This window comes from Suricata suricatta, chromosome 3, assembly GCF_006229205.1.
Source record: "Suricata suricatta isolate VVHF042 chromosome 3, meerkat_22Aug2017_6uvM2_HiC, whole genome shotgun sequence".
NCBI lineage: Eukaryota > Metazoa > Chordata > Mammalia > Carnivora > Herpestidae > Suricata > Suricata suricatta.
Window position 1 is genome coordinate 165,345,694 of NC_043702.1, and position 21,044 is coordinate 165,366,737.

Consider the following 21,044-nt stretch of genomic DNA (forward strand, 5'->3'; position numbering starts at 1 on the left):
TAATATATACCACATCTTCTTTATCCATTCATCTGTCGATGGATATTTGGGCTCTTTCCATACTTTGACTACTGTTGATAGTGATCATTGGGGTGCATGTGCCCCTTCAAAACAGCATCCCTGTATCCCTTGACCAGCAATTGCACTACAAAATCACTGTTTTTAAAGAAGCTTAACCCAGTGGACTGAAGGGGTGTCTCCTGTTGACTTCGGCTCAAAAAGAAAGGAAGCCTGACCTTAAGCTTCTTCTTGTTTACTCTGGGATTGAGTCATCCCAACACCACCACCTGGTGAGCTCCTAATTCTCCTCCAAGAACTGAAGAACCATCTTTCAAGTCCATTCCTCTGTAAAGTTGTACCTGACTATTACAGGGTTCATTGCTCCTACCTCTGGCTTCCGTCTACTTCATTTACACTGCCAAACACTTATGTATAATCCAATCATTTACTAGTGTGCATATTTCCCCCTCTCCATCTCCCAGTTAAGATTTCCTCAGTTGGACCGTATTTATCTTTGTATCTAGTTGGTACTACCTGGCAAGTTTTTTTAATGGAATTTGCCTCATTTTTGAATCCTTGCCTGAGTTGGACATAATGAAACAAATAATGACACTCATGGGATATGTGACTTAAACACTAGTGCTCCCCCAATATTCCACAGGCTCTCTCTTATTTCCCAGCCTCCCTTGCATTTATGAGGGGGGTCATGTGACTTATTTTGATTCATGGGAGTGCGTGTGAGTGAAGTGATACATGGAGTCTACTGTCTGGGGAAGTTTAAAAGGGGACACAATCTCCACACATGCTCATTCTGTTGCCATTATGGCTGGACACAAAGAACTCAGAGACGGCAGTTATACACTGGAAACAATTCAAATCTGACCACTGTTGAAAAGTAGCCACTAAGCAAAGCAGACTGACCTGTATCAGACTATAATGAAAGGGAGCAATAAACCTTTGGGACCTGGAGGTGTGTTGGCTCCGCAAACTCAGCTTACCCTGACTAATATAGCATGAGTTTCACAAGTAGAAAATGTAGGAAAGAGAGAAGCCCTTGGGATGTGATGCTACCATTTGATAGTGAAACCTCTTCATAACCTAGAACAAGTTAGGATTTGGGCCATGAACAAGATGATTTCAAATACAAGTTATTTTCTAAGAGAACACAATCATCCCCATTGTATTGACAGAGAATCCAAGGCACAGAAAAGTGAAGGGATTGGCTTCTGGAATTATGAGTGGAATTAGCATGATAACACAGATCTAAATTTCATCTAAGTGATTTCTGATCATTCTTCCTGGATGGAATTTCCCCTCCCCCAACATGTGTGTCTTGTGGGGTCAGTATTCTAGGGATAAGACTGGCCTATTTAGAAATTGGGCAGTCTATGCATGTCTAAAGCTAATTTCACTGAAGAATATCTGTTTTGAAGCAACATGGTGGTAAAAAGGTTAATACGAAATTTAAATTGTATTTCCAGGCAGACATCCTGAGCCCTGGGGGAAAGATTGCAGCTGCCCTGTGGCCCGGATAATGCAATATCAGGGTGAGCAAGGACATCTCAGAACATTCTGATCTCCCCTGAGACCAATTAAAATCTGTAGGCATCTTTCTTGTTGACCAGACTGACTTACTAATTGAAATGGAATTGTGATATTTTCATCAGCGTTCTCTTATCCCTTTCTGCCTTGCCAGCAGAGAGGAAGTTTGATGATCATAGATCTTCAGGCATATGAGGCTCAGGAAACCAATCTATTCTCACCTTCAACCACTAAACCACCATTATACATTGAACAAGACCTTAAGAAGAATGGTGTAAGATTGGGAGCATGGTACTATCCCCAAATCTTGGATAAGGAGAAAGTGAACACTAAGACTTCAACTTCAGGATGCCTGACCAACCATAAATCTGTCATTTAGCAGCTACTATTCCAATAAACCAGCTCCTGACCTCAGCCTTACTAATTAACTGTCTTCTGCCTGATTGGGAAAGCTTCTAGTAACAAAGGACAAAATGCCCACTAAAATCCAACAATATCCCTTTCCTAATGAGCAAGAAGGTATCTCTTCTGGATGTACAAATGGCCTAGTTAACCTCACAGATTGTCCCAAACAGCATCCAAGCCTCTGAAAATGGGCTACACATTATAGGTTGTGTGAGATTTTTCTGCTTCATCATGAAGACTTCAATGTTAGCAACTTTTGTGAAATCATTTCTTTATTGTCCAAATGGCTTCAGAAGTTAATCATTTGCGGCAGCATTTTTCCAGCTGTGAGGAAGGTTTGGTTGACAAGTATCAAAGGAGGAAGGGAAAAAACCCTCTGTGACAAAGATTTCAACCTTAGGACCTGTTTCTGAGTTTGCTAAATGGAAATCTGAGGCAGGGGCATGATTGGGAAAAGCTATTTTCGCCTTGATGCTGCCTCTCACCACGATGGAGGGAGAAGGAACTATCAAAATAAAGATTGTAGGGGAGGAAAACATATTCGTGTATTCTCCAAGCTTCTTGCATCTGGTTTAGGAATTAAACTGACATGAGTCATATTAACAGGAGAAAAAAATTTATTATATGTACACAGAGGCCACACAATGAAATTGAAACCTAAAGAAATGACCAAAACAGGCAGTTTTTATACATTTTAGAGAAACAGATGATAAATTTATGAGGAGTTGATAGGTGTTTGGGAGCTTCTTTTTTTTAAGTTTATTTATTTTGAGAAAGAGAGAGAGTGTGCAAGTAGGGGAGAAGGGCAGAGGGAGAGGGAGAGGGAATCAGAAGCAGACTCCATGCTCAGCATGTAGCCCAATGTGGGGCTCAATCCCATGACTGTGAGATCTTGACCTAAGTCAAAATCAAGAGTTGGACACTTCACTGACTGAACCATCCAGGCGACCCTTGGGAGCTTAAGGAATTCTAAACAGAATCTGGGCTGAGGTAGTAGATTAGTAAAAAGTATCAAGGTTTGTTTCTACAGCTTTCTCAGTTTTGAGTGTCCTCTCTTGTGATAAGGACGCTTTGTTTTTATTTTACTTCTTAGAATGGGGAGGGTATCTTTCATATGGAAGATTTGTTTTTTGCTTTCAGGGGGACACAGGAAGGTCCTTGCATCCAGACATTTCCCAAGTAGCTTCAATTCAAAATCATCAATATTCCATTGTGGCACATTTGGAGCAACCTATCCTGGGCCCATACAAGGCCTTGGAGGAAAGGCAGAGATGAAGGGTAAGTGTACCTAGAGTTTTCATAGAGAACAGAGTTGGAACTACCTAGAGAGATCTCCTACACGGGTACATAGGCTGTCACAATGACCCAGCCCAGCCTCAGAGTTTGAGAGCCTAAAATTTTATGTCTGGAATCTGTGCCTCAATTTACCACTGGATTACCAGCTGACCTTGGGATACTAAACTATCTTCTCTGGGTGTCAGTTTAGGAAAGGAATAATGGCAAGGTTGTCATAAATCGGGTAACATGAAGGGCATGAAAGAATATCAGAGAATTTCTTCTAATGGATGACTGGATGGCAAAAAAGCTATTGGTCCTATGCCCTTCCTCTCAGTAGGTTTGTTTGGGATTCCCCACAGACATTTTGCCTTAAATATCCTTCATGTCCTTCTGTGGCAACAAATCCCTTTTGGTGATAAGTAACTGAATGTTTCTCTCTTTAAGTTTGAAAATAAGCCAAAAATGCCTGCTCTCATCAAGTCTATTTAACTTTGTCCTGGAGATCCTAGCCAACTTAAGAAGGGGCAAAAAATTAATAGCAGTGTAAATAAGGAAGAAAAATCTCACTTGTATTACAGACAACCTAATAGCTATTTAGATAATCACAAAGAATCCAAATATATGATCACTGATTTTCAACAAAGGTGCAAATGAACAATTTTTATAACAAATGATGCTTGGACAGTTGAATATTTATATATGGAAGTAATAAACCTTGACCTTTACCTCAATAATATACATAAATTAACTCAAAATGGATCACCGACCTCAATATAAGGTTGAAGCTATAAAACATCTAGACGAAATAGAGGAGAAAATCTTTGTGTACTTGGATTAGTCAAAGATTTCTTACATAGGATATATAAAGCATAGACTACAAAACATTGATAAATTGAACTTTGTCAAAATCAAACACTTTTGTTTTTCAAAAACAATGTTAATAAAATAAAAAGGCAAGGGGCACCTGGGTGGCTCAGTCTGGAGTCTGACTTCAAGTGAAGTCTGATCTTACTGTTTGTGAGTTCAAGCTCCACATTGGGCTCTGTGCTGACAGCTCAGAGCCTGGAGCCCACTTCAGATTCTGTGTCTCCTTCTCTCTTTGACCCTCTCTCACTCACACTCTGTCCCTCTCTCTCTCTCAAAAATAAATAAAAATTAAAAATTTTTTAAAAATAAAATTGTAAGGAAGCTACAGACTAAGAAAAATATTTGCAAAACAGGCATCTAATTTAAATCCGGTGTCCAGATTATATAAAGAACTCTTAAAATGACAACCCAATTAAAAAATTGGCAAAAGATTGGAACAGAAACTTCACTAAAGAAAATATACTAATGGCAAAATTCATGAAACATTCACATCACTATTATTTATTGAGGAAATGTGAATTAAATCTACAATGAGATACCACTTAATTCTTATTAGAAGAGCTAAAATTAAGTGTTGATGAGGTCATGAAGGAACTAGAACTTTCTTTCCTGTGGAAATGTAAAATGGCACAGCCATTTTGGGAAATCGTTTGTTTCTTATAAAATTAAATATACATGTATCATATGACCACAATCTTACTTCTAGACAGTTGCCCAAAAGTAATGAAAACATATGCTCACAGAGAGATTTTTCTATGCATGTACATGGTACCATCATTTAAAATGCCCAGAACCACGAAGAACCCAAATGTCCATCAACTGGTGAATGTTTATAAACACTTGTCTATCCACACAATGGAACACAGCTTAGCATTAGAATGGAACAAACATGGATGCATTTTTAAAGAATTAGCACTCAGTGAAAGAAAGCAGGCAAAAAGGTTACATGCCTATACTATTTTATTTACATGAAATTCTAAAAAAGCAAAAGTGTAATGACAGAAAAGAGGTATTGTTGTGGCAGCCAGGAATTTAGGTCATTGTATTGATTGAGAAGGAGCACAGTGGTTCTCTTTGGGATGATGGAAATGTTTGGGGGATGATAAAAGTGGGTTCTCATGGTACGTCTATAATTGTATACATTTGCTAAATCTCACTGAATTGGGCACTGAAAATCGTTACATTGTATATGGATTATGTCTCAAGCTGATTTTATATATAAACACATATACACATTATATAATGATGAATAAGACACTGCTATATTATGTTAAATGATTATATTTAGTGTAAAAAATGGTTATAGATCATCATTGACAGGATATAAAAATTCTTGCAAGAGACTTCAGTTTCTAGTTTCTCCTTTAACTACAGTGTTCTCCCTTCTGCTTCTCTGGGATAGGAAGAAGCTGAAAAACATAGTCCGTTTAAGGGATACCAGACTCTTCCAATACAAGCTGTCATTATCATTGCACAGATCTACAGATGGACCTAAACTCTGTACCCTTGGGCAAGGAATCTAGAAGCAATGATGCCAACTCAAACAGTTTATCAAAATATTTTTCTGTTGAGAAATCAAGCAGCTATTTCTCAGGATTCTTGGCTGGCCAGCAAATCATCTTGGCTAAAGCATTCCAGTGTTTCTGCAGGAGCAAAAGCCCATGGGCTTACTAAGAACTATGATGTAACAGAAGCTGTATTGCAGGGTTGAAGGGCAAGAAAAGGGAGCACTTTCTTCTGCCATGGGTCTGTTGATTTTGCATTTGTGGAACCAACTAATTACTGAGAACATAGTGTGTGGAAAACACCAAGGAGAAAGAGAGCAGGGAACAGACACTTGTTGGTCTTTGTGATATGTTATGCCTTCAAAGCCTGTACATTTGTTCCCTTTAATTCTTTTTTAAAATTTTATGTATTTATTTTGAGAGAGAGATAGAGCATGTGAGCAAAGAAAGGAAGAGAGAGAGAAACCCAACCAGGCTCCACACGGTCAGCACAGAGCACGGTGTGGGGTTCAGATTCACAAACCGTGAGATCATGATCTGAGCGGTAGTTCAGAGCAGATGCTTAACTGATTGATTCACCAGGCGCCCCCTCTTTAATTCTAATAAATTGATAATTCCAAATGCATGCATCAGAAAATAAAAATGAAAATAAACAAGTTAAGTATGCAACTCAAGAAGTCAGAAAAAGAATAAACAAAATGTCCTCAGGAATAGGAAAGAGTTTATACAGATAAAAGCAGAAATTAATGAGTTAGAAAAAAAACAAGAACAATAGAAAAATAATAGGGCCAACGAATAGATTCAAAATTTGGATCTTAGAAAAAGTAAACAATAAATCAAAAAGCAAAAGCAAAAAGTAGATAAATTACTGGATTGCCTAATCAAGAAAAATATTGGAGAGTTTATAAAAACAGTAAAAAATTAGTTTGTGAGAAACAATTAAGTGAACTGAAGAAAACAACCACAAAAGACTTCTTTGCTCTGTTCCATATAAATAAATTTGATTTTGAAACCTTGTGAATTCATTAGAAAAATTGGACATAAGGGGCGCCTGGGTGGCTCGGTCAGATAATCATCCAACTCTTGATTTCGGCTCAGGTCATGATCTCATGGTCATAAGACTGAACCTCATGTAGGGCTCCAGGCTGGGCGTGGAATCTGCTTGGGATTCTCTCTGCCCCTCCCCTGTTTGTGTGTGTGCATGCATGCATCTTTCTCTCTCTCTCTCAAAATAAACAAACAAACATTAAAATATTGAACATAACATTGGTGGCAAAACAGTACACACACAAAAAATAACCATATACCTGAGACATTTATTCATTTAGATGCAAAAATCACAAATAAAATATTAGCAACAACAAAAACAAATTAGCAGAAAGTTAAGAATTATACACCATAAGCAAGTGGCACTTACTCCTGGAACTGAAACTATTCCAGGACAGTTTAATATTAGGAAATATATTTTTAAATTTATGACAATCATACATTGGAAGAGAAAAGTCAAATAATCTTCTCAGATGTTGAAAAGATACTTGACATTACTCAAAAAAATTGAATTGATAAAAGACACTCAAGATAAGAATAGAAAAAGACACATACTGTACTTATACCTGTGTACATATATTCAAAAAATACATATATGTAGACTGGGAGCTATGTCCTTGACTCCCCTGGTTCTCAAGTTCTCAGATGTGGACTGAATTTCACCACTGGCTTGCTTTGGTCTCCAGCTTACGGGTGACAACTTGTGAAACTTAGCTTCCAAAGCTGCATAAAACAATTCCTCATAATAAATCTTATTTTAGAAACAGAACTATCCTACTCATACTGTTTCTATGAGAATACTAGCCAATACAGATAAGACCAATAGCCAACACGATACTTAATGGGAAAACACCACAAGTATTCCCCAGATGCCAAGGATAAAAGAGATACTACGTCACTACCACTTTTTGACATCATAATAGATTACTACCCAGGGGGAGCAGACAAGAGAAGAGTAGAAAAGGAAAGATAAAGCTTAAATCATCTGTATTTTGCAGCTATGATTGTATACCTGGAAAATCCAAGAGAATCAACTGAGAAAGCATCGTATACATGAGAGAATTTAGTGAGGTTATGGAAGACAAAATTAATATGCAGAATCACTGACTTACACATATACAAACACCAACAAATTAGGAAGAGAATGGAAAATCCCGTTTATACTTGGAATAAAATGTGATAAAATACCTAGAAAAAAGTATCGTAAGAAATGTGCAAGGCCCATATTGTATGTATATAAAGCACTTTAAAGCAGCCTTTAAAGCCCAAAGACTAAAACAAGGGACTGTGGGGGGCCTGGGTGGCTCAGTCAGTTAAGCGTCTGACTTCGGCTCAGGTCATGATCTCATGGTTCGTGTGTTTGAGCCCTGTGTCAGGCTCTGTGTTGACAGCTCAGAGCCTGGAGCCTGTCTCCCTCTCTCTCTTCCCCTCCCCTGTTCATGCTCTGTCTCTCTCTCTCTTAAAAATGAATACATTAAAAAAAAAACAAGAGACTATACATGCCATGTTTTTAAGAAAAATGTTTTTAAGCATCATCAAAAATATATCAGTTTCCATACATCAATTTAGTACAGTTGTGATGTCACTGTTCCTGTGTTGGTGAAGCAATGGGAAAGCACTCACTCACATCCCCTCATACACCGCTGACAGGAGTTTCAATTAATATAATCCTCTACAGGACAATTTGGTACAAACTGGAAGTAAACGTAGTCTTTGGATGCTGACCTGTTCAATTCATCTTACACATATACTCAGGCAAAACAAAACACATGCAAAGCCATTCACTTCACCCCTGTTTGTAATCATAGCAAAAGATGGGACATAGCCTGCCTGTCCGTCAGGAGAATCCATTCATACAATGGAATAGAGCACAGTTGTACAGTTCAATAAAAAGAAAAGGTAAATGTAAGAAAACTCTAAGTATATGGAATGGAAATAACCTCATGGCTAGCATTTTTTAAATGTTTATTTATTTATTTTTTTTATTTGTAATTCAAAATAACTATTTATTTTTATTTATTTTTTTCTATTGTTTCTTTTTTTAATTTAAAATTTTTATTTATTTATTTTACTTTATAAAGTTTCATATTTTTTAACATATGCAATTATTTTCCATCATTTACAATACAGTAGTTGCAATGACACTCAAAACAGAGAAGCAAAGTAAAAAATCAAAAGAGAGAGGGAGGGAGGAGCAGAGAGATAGAGAGAGAGAGAATCCCAAGCAGGCTCAGTACTGTGGGCTCAGAGCCCTTACGTGGGGCTTGATCTCACAGTTTGTGAGGTCATAACCTGAGACAAAATCAAGAGTCAAATGCTGAACCAACTGAGCCATGCAAGGTGCCCCAAGGCTAGTATTAAGAAAGAAAATAAACTCACAAAACAACATGCAGAGTAAGTTACTGTTCATGTACAAGTTTGTGGGTCTGAGGAATAAATATTCATATTTCCCTGAATATGCAAAGAAAATCCCTGGGCAGATACACAGAAAGAAACTACTAACAGTTGCTGCTATTTAGAGGATGGGGGTTGACACTGGGAAGGACCAGAAATAAGAGTGAAAGAGAAAATGTTAAGAATATACATGTTTACAATCCATATTAGACTATTAAAATCCAAAACACCAAAATCAAGTTTTAATAAATAGATGAAGTAAAATAAAAGTTAAAAATTAAAAAAAATTCAAATGGGAGAAAATCTGATTAATAAAACATTAAAATATAAACAATCAATTACTAAATGCTTAACATGTGCTGTGCCCTATTGCAGGCATTCCACGTGTAAGTGTGAGACAGGTCCTTTTATTATCTTCCTTCATAGAAATGTCATTATTGGGGCGCCGGGGTGACTCAGTCAGTTAAGTGTCCAGCTTCAGCTAATATCATGATCACACGGTTTATGGGTTCAAGCCCCGCGTCGGGCTCTGTGCTGACAGCTAGCTTAGAGCCCGGAGCCTGCTTCAGGTTCTGTATCTCCCTCTCTCTCTGATGCTCCCCTACTCACGCTGTCTCTTAAAAATAAATTAAAAAAAAAATTTTTAAATTAAGAAAAGAAAGAAATGCTATTATTATCCTCACTTACAGCTGAGGAAGCTGATGCAGACAGACATGCTTTGTGCCCGAAGCCACAACCGGGTAATCTCCAGAAGCCTGGGGTTTTAACTACGTGGCTTGGGCCCTTCCTGATATATATACCGTGATGGTATGTGGTGCAAATACATGCACCCCGCCACCCACTCTGTCACCACCACACAGGACACCTGAGGCCCAACAGCTCACTGCTCCAATACTCCTCAGTTACTAGCTGATAACTTTGAAAAAGTCACTCACTATATAAAGATTCGATTCTCTCCTTTGCAAAATGCTAAGGAATATACCTGTCTTATCTCTAAAGCTTGCCATGAGCTCATGCATGTTTACATGCGCCGGGGAACTGGGTGGAAAGATCCAGAATTTAAATACATGCTACAGGACATAAGTCAGAAAAGTTGCAAGAATCCATCTTTCAGGCAGCAGGAGGAAAAAACGCAACCTGGTGGAGAAGCAATCCTGTTTTTCCACTGATTTCCTGTGTAACTGTTGGGGAGAAGAGCAGCAGGACACATTCTGGACCCTGGCGGCAACGAAATGACATTTAAGGAAAGAGATGATGTATAATGCCAAGAAAAAATGGTAACTTTCTAAGAAAACATCAACAGTCACTTCCAAAATAGTAACAACTTTAAAAATAGTGTGACACGGGAGGAGCCGCCAAAGCTCAGCTCTCGGGGACCGCAGCACAGCTGAGAGCAGCCCAAGCCGGTGGGGGTGATGACCCTCCAAAATGGACCGCCCTGGGCTTCCGTTAAGTGGGTTTCTATTAAGTGGGGGCTCTGTGGCTCCTTGGGAGGCGAACAGCACAGTAACCAGAAAGCTCTCCTTGGGGACCTAGCACGGTGACTTCACTAAAGTTTAGCTGTCACAGTGACAGCTGAAGTTTCACTTTAACACAAAGTGTCACTGACACTCTGCAGGTGACAATGTGGCACACTACTCACACCAGAAGTCAGGGGTGGGGATGGCTGGGGGTGAGGAGACCGCAGATTTACCCAATACCACCTGCTCTGTCACGTTTCCAGGGAGCTCAGTGGTGGTTATTCTATTCAGAGATCACCAGGCCAGCTCCCTCGGGATCTGTGACACCCAGCCCCTCAGAATACTCATGCTTAGACTACCATCCACGGAACCCTGTCTCCCACCCCTACCAAATAATAATGCTAACAATGCAAGTTGGCGTCCATTACCTTAACGCTTTGGGTGACCGTTTTGGGGATTTTCTTCATCTACATCACATGCACACATAGTCCCAACGCTAAAGCCAGAGAAGTATGGATTTAAATGTATTTACCAGGCCTTAGTTAGATGTGTTGTGTGTAAGTATCAATACTCCTTTACCATCATGTGAGTCTTCTGGAGTTTTCCTCTCTGAGCCTCACAAGAATGCTATGAGGAAAACCAGCAATGTCCATCCTGAAGAGAAGAAAACAGAAGCCTAGTGAGGTCCACGATGGCCCCCAGGACAGATGAGGAATTAGAGGCAGAGCCCAGACAGTGCCTGGGTTTGGGCTCCTGCCGTCACCCTCTTCTCACATCCACTGAAGTCTTTCAGTTCTTGAGGTTCTGGAGCCTGGAAGGTTTGTTAATTTAAGCTCAAGGTTGTCCCCATGGTGTGACAGCCTATGGTGCCAGAGCACCGTACACCCTTCACCAACAGGGAGTTCTCTTCGGGACAGACAGACACACAACCAGGAATGGGCACCTGATTTCCATCTCCTGATCTGTTGAAGTGGCAGAAGGTCACCCAGTTATGGAATTCACCAAGCTGTAGGTCTGGGTCTTCTTTCTCCTGATGACCGACACCATGTTACTCCCTGATAGAAAACTGGATGCAAACTAACTGGAAACCACTTTTCTGCCCCCAATGCCTCCTTTGTTCTCTGATGTGAATGCTGGCTACTTTTATCTAACAGTCACTGACTCAAAAGCCTGACTATAAGCCCCAGGGACCAGGTATCAAATCAAACTGGCCAATTAAATTGATGGAGAGAATGGCAGCCCCATGGCAGAAAAGATTGCCCGCCTTAGCCCACCTGGCTCACCAGCCATGGAAGGACCCCACTCCTCAAGGGAACCTTGTTTCATCATGTGAAGACGCAGATGTACCCCTCCCCCCACCCCCGCACCACACACACACAAACACACCACCAGCTTGTGAGCAATATTAACAAATATTTGTGGAGGACTTTCTAGATGCCAGGCATTTTTCTAAATATTGTGAACATAGCAAGTAACAGCACAAACAAAACCCCTGCCTTCTTGGTGCTGACATTCTAATGGGGAGATTTAGACAAGAAACAACATTTAAAAACTAAAATATTTAAATAGACTTACCTGCTGTCACTCCCCCAAATCACCCCTTCTACTCCCCCGGGGTGTCCACTTTCCGGGACTCTATTTCTGCCTTGGTCTTGGTTTCCAGCACTTCACTCTAGTAAATCACCTTGGATGTTATTCTTCTCCAAACACTGAGTTGGCCCCATTTTGGTCATCATCCTCCTTGCCTACCCCCCATCCTTGTGCACTCAAAGAGACATCTTGGGAACTGTATGCCAATGCCCATCACCCTCCCCCATTCGCAGGATTTCAAGGAAGACAGCTCTGTTGTGCCCCAGAGACCTGACTGGCTGTGTAGTTGGATGTTCCACTCCATCTTTGGTCAGACCCTAGGTCTTGTCAGGCCTTTGGTCTTTGTTATGAGAGCATCTCTCATACAAGAGTTGTTCAGGAATCGATAAACCAAGTGAAGGACTTAGGGATTCCACAGCAGAACCTATGATTCCATTCTGAAATCTACTACCCATGTTGGGTTGTTTTGGTACCTTAGCATCACCTTGGGCTTGGGTTTCCCTTCAGGTCGGAGCTCACCTTCTGTTCTTCCCATCGCCTCTGTCTTTCTGGGTCACTACTCTGCAGTCACTCGTGTTCTCTCTTTCACCTTCCGGGCTTTCAACATCCCTGCTCAGGCCCCTCTGAGGTTCTTCTCTCTCCCCAGTGCAGCCCATTCCAGCCATTACCCAGCAAACTCACGCATGGCAAGAGGCATGTGCCCCTGGTATTCCCATGCACAGGGAAGAAAGTAGAGACTTGAAGCAGAGAGGATCCTGCTGGTTATAGACTGGATTGTGGACAGGAAAGAATCCAAACTCACATCTCCAGCCCAAACTCTTTCCTTTGTTCTGGTCCACATTCCTGAAACATGAAACTTACTAGTGATCTAACCTTATCTGGAGCCAAGTGTTAAAGCTTCCTCTTTCCTTAATCTTTCCCTTTTGATCCCCTGTGACTAGGGCCTTCTCTCTCTCTCTCTGTCACATACACACACATCCCCCCGCCCCCATACCCCCAGAACAATCGCAGATTAATGCATCTCCTGATGAGGCTGCTGGAGGGATAGCTACAAAGACACTTCTGCTGGCTAGAAAGATATTTGACTTTTTGGGCCCCTCTCCAAAACCTGGGTGGGAGCACTCATTTAGATAATGTCTACAAGGACTGCTGAGCTATTCAAAGGTCAGCATTACGCTGCACTGCATGACTCTAACAAGGAGACTAGCAACAGCTTACACTTTTACGGCCAGGAAGCGTTGCATCTTGGCCTGTAGCCAGAAAAGGAGGGAGTGGGAATTGAAAATCATCCCCATGTCCACCTCGCTCTGCACATGCATACTGATGTTTCAACAGTAGCCAATGTGTTAAGTCTGTGAAAGCTACTGCATCCGTGGAGATTTGTAGGCATCAAAGAACAGGCTGCAGCGAGCTGTCCCGAACCCAACTAAATTATTGATTGTGGAATTTTCAAGAACAATTCACCTTTGCAGCACAAGGCTCCTATGCAACAGCTGGAGGAAATAAACCAAGAGAGTGAACAGATCCTACCTTTAAAAAAAAGTCCTGCAAAAGGACAGCTAAATAAAATGCATGCATTCAATTGATCCTGGGGAGAAATTATTTTGCTCTGGCAAATTACATTTATATCTAAACATGGTATTTTCAAATAGAATTGTGTTCTCAGCCGAGCATCACTGGGGAAGGCAGACAGTGTCCTGAATGCTCATCCATACACCAGACAGATTCCTTTTATTAAAATCTCATTTCACCCGGATAGCTCCTTTGAGAGAGATGTGCAGAATAATGCTAGGAAACCAGTGAACCAACACCACATAATTATATGACGCATATTAAATATTCCTGCTTACGCATTCACTACGCACTTGGCCTGCACTTAATGCATCAGGAGAGCAAGGACGTCAGTAGCTCAGCAGCTTGAGAGTCTGGGATCTTTTTTTTCTTTTTCCTGCTTCCTCCTTTTTAAATCGAATAAGAGAGGGAGCAAATCAAAGTCCGTAGGTCTTCCTATGCCTGCAATGCTGCGGCTTCAAAAGTACGGTATTCGGTTTCTTTTCTCGACAGAGCCCTGAGTGATCATTGGGAAGTAACGGCTCAGTCACTATGCCCAGATTTTGCTCATGACCTTGCCTCCTCTCCACCGCAATCCCAGTACCGGAAGTGCTTTACGTGGGCACCTTTGGGACCTTCTCGTTTACTCTGGAAACAGGAACACAGTTCCAGCTCAAAAGTCAGACAGTGTTAGGGCTTCTTATTACAAGGTTAAAGGGGAAATGGTTACCTATTATGGCTCGACAACCACGTATAGTTTATTTTAAAGATGATGGACATGGAGAAGAGAAACATGTCCGAGCACATGATTTTGTACCATTGTGGTGAGATTTAGAATAAACCAAAATGTTGATCCCAAATTTTTATAGCCGATGAGAATGTCCGTGCTTCCATTCATAAACACAGTAAGACCTTGGACTTCGAGTAACTTGTTCTGTCAGTGTTCTGCAAGACAGGCAAACATTTCTCATGAATTTTAACTTGATAAACAAGTGACATCTTGCAATACAAGTAGTACGTGATGTCAAATGTCACATGGTTCATCTCTCTCTCTCTCTCTCTCTCTATTGCTGCAGGATTGTGGGTGATTGTCTCCCATGCTCAGATGCTCGGTTTCAGGCTGTAGTGTTTGGCAGGAATCAGTAACTTTTCAGAACATTGCAAGGTGCCCACAACTGGCACTAGTGTATTTTTTGTCACTTCAAGCTTTTCCATACAAACGTAAGCTTAGGAATGCTCTGCTTCACTCTAGGTCAGGCTGCCTGCAGATACAAACCCTTTCCTCTGCTGCTTTATTGCCAGTTACAGTAAATATAGTATATGACAAGCACATGACAATATTAATACTGGACTGTAGCCAACACCAATGTGAGCATATACAATGGTCCCCATGCAGAAAAGATTCCATGGAGCCAACTGAGAGCCATGATTCTACTAGTGTTAGTGGAAGTTGTCCTCCACAGTAACCCTTCTCTCTCTTCTCCCTCACACTGGCCATGAAGGTTTTCAAAAAAGTGCAGGTTAATTTATTTTTCCTCATATTTTGTATTCCCTTGTTATCTTATATATTATAGTACAGTATTGTAATCATTTTCATCTGAGTATTTTTAGGTTGTGGAATGAATCACCTGAGCTTCCATTATTTCTTATGGGGAAATTCACTTTGCTATGCAAGTGGTTTGGATGACAAGTGTGTTTCCAGAATGAATTATGCTTGCAAACCAAGGTTTTACTGTATATTTAATGAACAGCTACTTTGTACTGTGTTCTGTGCCATGTACATTGGAGATTTGACAGAGGAAGAGATCCTGCCCTAAAAGGCTGATAGTCGATTACCAGATAGAAGAAACACGTATGGATGACTGACGGCAGATGGTCACCAGCAGGGACACAGAGCACTATGGGAAGGAGAGAGAGGTGCCCTCGGCTCAGTGACCCAAGGAATCCTTGAAGAACCTGTCATCTGATCTTAGTCTTGAAGCATTAGTAGAATTGCACACATGGAAGAGGCAAGGAGGAAGGAAAAAAAAGTTCAGGCCGAAGGAGTCACACATGGGAAGACCAAGCTGGGAGACATGGCTGCTGGCATGGTTCAGAGGAGGGAGAGGTGACTGAAGAGACAGGACAGGTGAATACTGGATATCAGGAGGCTTTGAAGTCCCTGAGAATTTCAAAAACAAAATACCTCACTAAACCTACGGTCAGCCCGACTGCTATGTTCAAGTGACCCTGTTACCCTGCCTGGAGGAGCCCCCTTTGCTTGGGCACCCACTCCTGTCTGCAGACCCGGGGCCGCTCTCTTTTTCCTGGGGCGTCAGCTTGCCTATGGCGATGTCTGGCCTGGGGAGGACACCATCCCTGACAGAGTTAACCCACCCCTCTGTGTCGGTGTCCGTGTGCCCCAAACCTGAATCCCCACTGTGCAGATTTGTGGGATTAGACCAACTCAGGCATACATTCCTGGTCTCATCGCTTGGAGAGGAGAATGACCATCGAAGAGATACGACAGCCTGGGTCCACCCCTTCAGCTACGACGAAGGGTACAGATAATTCCCAGAGAAAAGTGACGCCCGCAGTTGTGGAGCTCAAATAAGCGTACTGTTTCTTAACATGTCACAAATGTCTACCAACAGTTAAGGTGATAAGGAAATGTGCAATGCACGTTAGAAATTATGCCAAAGATGGTGAAAAATGTGAGAGTTTTTGCATCTGTGGGGACCGCTCGCAGTCATATGGAAGATTCCCGGAAGGGCAGAGCTGCCAAGGCGGCACTGCTAATGAATGAGATGCTTCACACTGTTGGTATGACATGCCCCGTCTGTGACTCATCAGCAATAATTTACCTCATTTCTCTCCACCCCAGAAGCTCCAGAAGTATGTTAACTAGGAAAACACAACCTTCTATGCCTTCAAATCGCTTGTGGTATGTAGAACATATTTTATGCTCCCACTTACGTAAATTTATCAGGATTTGCTATCAGAATATATGCACTGGCTAAGGGCAGAGTTTTATTTTTATAGGGCATGTGGTCTGATCAACAGGATCAGCAGAGGTGGGAATTTTACCAGGTAAAGGTTTTTAAAAGACCTGCAAGTAGATATTTTGCAAACTTTTTTCAATAACACTACCACAAAGGCTTCTATCCATACACATTATTTTAATGTATTGTATTTGGTTGTAAGTTCCTTTCGCTGGGCAAGGACACACAGACCCGGATTGCTGCTGCTCTCAGATTCTTATCCTTGTAAAATGAAGAGCTTGCCTCAGTGGTTAATTGATGAAGAAGACACATTGAGGGCTCGCCTGGGTGGCTCAGTCAGGTAAGGGTCTGACTTAGGCTCAGGTCATGATCTCACAATTGGTGAGTTCCAGCCCCATGTCAGGCTCTGTGCTGAGAGCTCAGAGCCTGGAGCCTGCTTCAGATTCTGTCTCTCTCTCTCTCTCTCTCTGCCCCTCCCCTGCTCATTCTCTCTCTCTTTCTCTCTCTCTCTCTTTCTCTCTCTCTCTCTTTCTCTCTCTCAAAAATAAATAAACATTAAAAAATTTTAAAACACATACTGAGTACTGTATGTATGTTTCCACACTTATGACACACACATACATACACACACACACACCAAATGGCCAAGATTCAAGTTTTTCACCCCCAATGAAGTATATGTCCAATTCTTACAGGTGTAGCTTCACCACTCCATTTGACTCCTTTAATAATTCCAAACTTGAATATGATCCATACTTACTCATCAGTAATTTAATGTGCTATTAAGCTGGCCTTTGTGATTCTTGAGATACTTTAGAGATTCCCTCTTCTCCTTTGTGTATAATCTTTCACACACCAACTCTAATAGGAGGGCTCAAGATTTCCACTTTTAGTCAAAGGGAGGAATAAAATAAGAGGATAAATCTAGAACAGGAAGCCATGTGTACATCGTGCACTAGCTTGCCCAGCCTCATCTTGGACATAAAACAAGCCTGCCTCCCCAGGGCTACCCAGGTCATTCTGAGACTCCCTCAGTGTCCCAGGTCCTCCTGTGACATCAGGAGCTGTCATCAAGCTGCCACACTGTTTCTCCACCACTGACGTCCTGGGTGGAGCTGCCATTTCCCTCATCGTCACCTCTGCTCCCACAGAGATTGTCCTCTCCTCTGCCACTCCATTTCCACCATTGAATGGGCATTTCCCTTAATGTTCTCCACAGTATAACTTTCTGGAAGAATTTTACTAAATATCCAGGAACAAAGAAATGAACGTAGCCCAGCAAACTGATGTCCACAAGTATTTGCATATCTTACTTTTCCCAGAGGGGAAAAAGCCAACAGAGCCAACAGGTCCAGATCCCAGGAAATCCTAACCTCCTTTCAGACCTCCAGATCAATCCACACATGTCATTCTTCAAGTGCTCCATGCTGGGCTGCTTCGAGCCTATGGCTTGCTCCTACAGCCACCTAGAATGTTCCCCCAGCCATCCTCTCCTTCTTTTAACTCTGGGCTAACTTATGTCTCATCTTAAGTGACATTTTCTTCAGGAAACTGCCATAAAGAGCCTCTCACTACAAACAACAATGGCCTTTTTACATTCACTGCTCAATGTATCATTTTTTCATATTTCACAGGTCATTTTTATTTTCCATATTTAAGAAACTATTTGTTTAAAGCAGGATCTCAAAGAAATACTTGCACACCGATGGTCATAGGAGCATTATTCACAACAGCTAAAACACAGAAGCAACCTAGGTGCTCCCCGAAACATGAACAGAGAAAAAAATAGGCTCTGTACATACATACATACAATGGAATATTACTCAGCCTTAAAAAGGAAGGGGATTCTGACACATGGTACAATATGTAGAACCTCGAGGATGTAACCTGGAGTGAAATAAGCCAGACAAAAAGACAAAAACTGTGACCGTACTCAACTGAATTATGCACAGTTGTCAAATTTGTAGAGACAGAAAGTAGGATGGTGGTTTCCAGGGCCTGGAGGGGAGGGAGGAAAGAGCAGTAATGGCTTACTGGGCACAGAGTGTCAGTCTGGGAAGAGAAGACCTTCTGAGTTGGATGGTGGTGACGATCGCCCAATGGGAGTGGACCTGATGCCATTGGAGAATAAATTTAAAAGTGAGTAAGACAGGAACTCTGGTGTTATGTGTATTTTGCCACAACTGGCTGGTTAATTAATTAATTTTAAAGACTGTTTGTTTAATACTTGTCTCCGCCTCTAGACTATAAGCTCTCTGAGGACAGGGACAAGATCTGCTTCTCCACTGTTGTTGCCCTGTGCCTGGCATGTAGTCATCGTGGTTGGGTAGGTCACCCACCTCTGCAGGGCCTCCGAATGTATCTGTGTTTCAAAGTTCGTACTCCCAGGGGCCCCCGGTGGCTCAGTACATTAAGCATGAGACTTCAGCTCAAGTCACCATCTCATGGTTTGTGGGTTTAAGTCCCATATCGGGCTCTGTGCTGACAGCTCTGAACCTGGAGCCTGCTTGAGACTATGTGTCTCTCTCCCTCTCTCTCTGTCCTCCCCTGCTCGTGGTTTCTCTCTCTGTCTCAAAAATAAATAAATATTTTAAAAATAATAATTTTTAAAAATTAAAGAAACAACAACAAAGTTCATACCCCCATTAAGACCCCATTCCAACCCCTGATGGAAAAAAATATCCGCTTCATTGTGTAATCTCCATCACTCAAATCCCCATCCCTTGCCTCAATATTTGCCACCATTCTGATGCATTCACTCAGGATACATAATGATGAACATACCCTTCTTCCCTGACTGGCCCAGGAAATCCCCCAGGAAGTGTGGCCTCATTTTCTGGACCCAAAAGGACAAACTTACCAGAATATGATATTAAAACATCGGTATACTTCCCCAAGTTTTATTCATTTTTTTTTCTGAAATAACCCTATGATTAGGACAAAACGTTCTCCCAGGAATAGCTATGATGAACTTCCCTGTACTATCAAGTGGTGAACTGAATATTGGCAAGTCACTTCTGCATTCACCACTTATCTATCAGTAATTGCTCTCGCCCAAACCTCCTACTCCCTAAGAACATGCCACGGATTTGAGCAGAGTACTGTAAACTCACACGAAGCCAAAAATATTTGTGTTTCCCATTTCCTCCCCTCTACAAAATTCTGGAGCTTGAAAAAATAAAGAAATGAATATAGCTCTGACCCAAACATATATTATGATTTACATCACCAAGGAAGACACAAGGTTTTTTTTACACGTTTATAGGCAGGTTAATGACACTTTTGAACTTGGACTCAAAACTTGCCTAAAAACTGGTAATCAAATGGCTGATCCTTCTAAAACAAATGGTTAGTCTTTCCTAAAGAAATAGTGATATTTCTTATTTTAATTAGGTATAACATAGGTGGCCAGGTTTTATAGTTCTTACTCGTCTTACAAAGATCTTTGGGTCTGATTTTTAATCAAGACACTCATTCCTTATGCTTACAACCAGGTAAAGGAAGATATTCACTTTCTATCATATCTCTGCTCTTTCATATATTTTTTGTTTTTTTATTTATTTTTGAGAGACAGAGAGGGACAGCACAAACAGGGGAGGGTCAGAGAGAACAGGAGACACAGAATCCGAAGCAGGCTCCAGGTTCTGAGCTGTCAGCACAGAGCCTGACGTGGGGCTCGAACCTGTGAACCGTGAGATCATGACCTGAGCCAAAGCCAGATGCTTAACCACCCAGGCGCCCCTCTCTGCTCTTTTAAATATCCATTCAGTCCTTATAGAAAGTATCAGCTTTGTATCCGTTTCTTTATTAAAGGTATTATGTATTTATTAAAGATACTTCTTTAATATCTCTCTCCAGTATTTAGTAATAGCTCTTTCAAACCTGAATTTTTATAGTGAAAGGAACCAGCAACAGGGAGCAGGAAGTTGTCAACCTCATGTGAGAGCTTATGACGTAATTTTGAAAACCCATATCTTGAATCTATAAACTTGGAAGTTTTCTTGCTTCATTTCTTTTTCCAAAGGAAGTACACTCATTGTCTTATTGTAGACATAAAATCAGAGGAGACAAGTCTATCTCTTACTCCCACAATCCTCCCAGAGTCTGAGTCCCCTCTGAATCATACTCTGAGACCACCTCCAACAGGAGTGACCTAAGCAAACTCTGCCCATCTGTTATCGTCACACAGACTGAGACGGAGACATGTAGAAATATTATCTTGTGCAAACAAGAGACTCAACATTGGAAGCCACTAAAATATAAAATTAAATATTCTACTGCTTTTGAAAAACTTCTAGGGAAATGGCATTATCTATGCCATGGCCTGATGATGCCTCCTGCGGTTTTTCTTCCTCGCTGTGGTTGGTGCACGTAAGGGCAGGTAAGGACTACAATCAAAACTGAGCTGTCAAGAACAGTTCTTT

General features: G+C 41.2%; 1 long non-coding RNA gene across 1 annotated transcript in view; it reads right to left on the reverse strand.

Annotated features, from left to right (window-relative positions):
• LOC115286835 overlaps positions 1 to 11,140 on the reverse strand; it is a 25,534-nt gene extending 14,394 nt beyond the window's left edge. Inside the window, exon 1 of the long non-coding RNA XR_003906310.1 lies at positions 11,031 to 11,140. This is a non-coding gene — a long non-coding RNA (uncharacterized LOC115286835). The remainder of the gene's footprint in view (positions 1 to 11,030) is intronic.
• Positions 11,141 to 21,044: the final 9,904 nt, after the last annotated feature.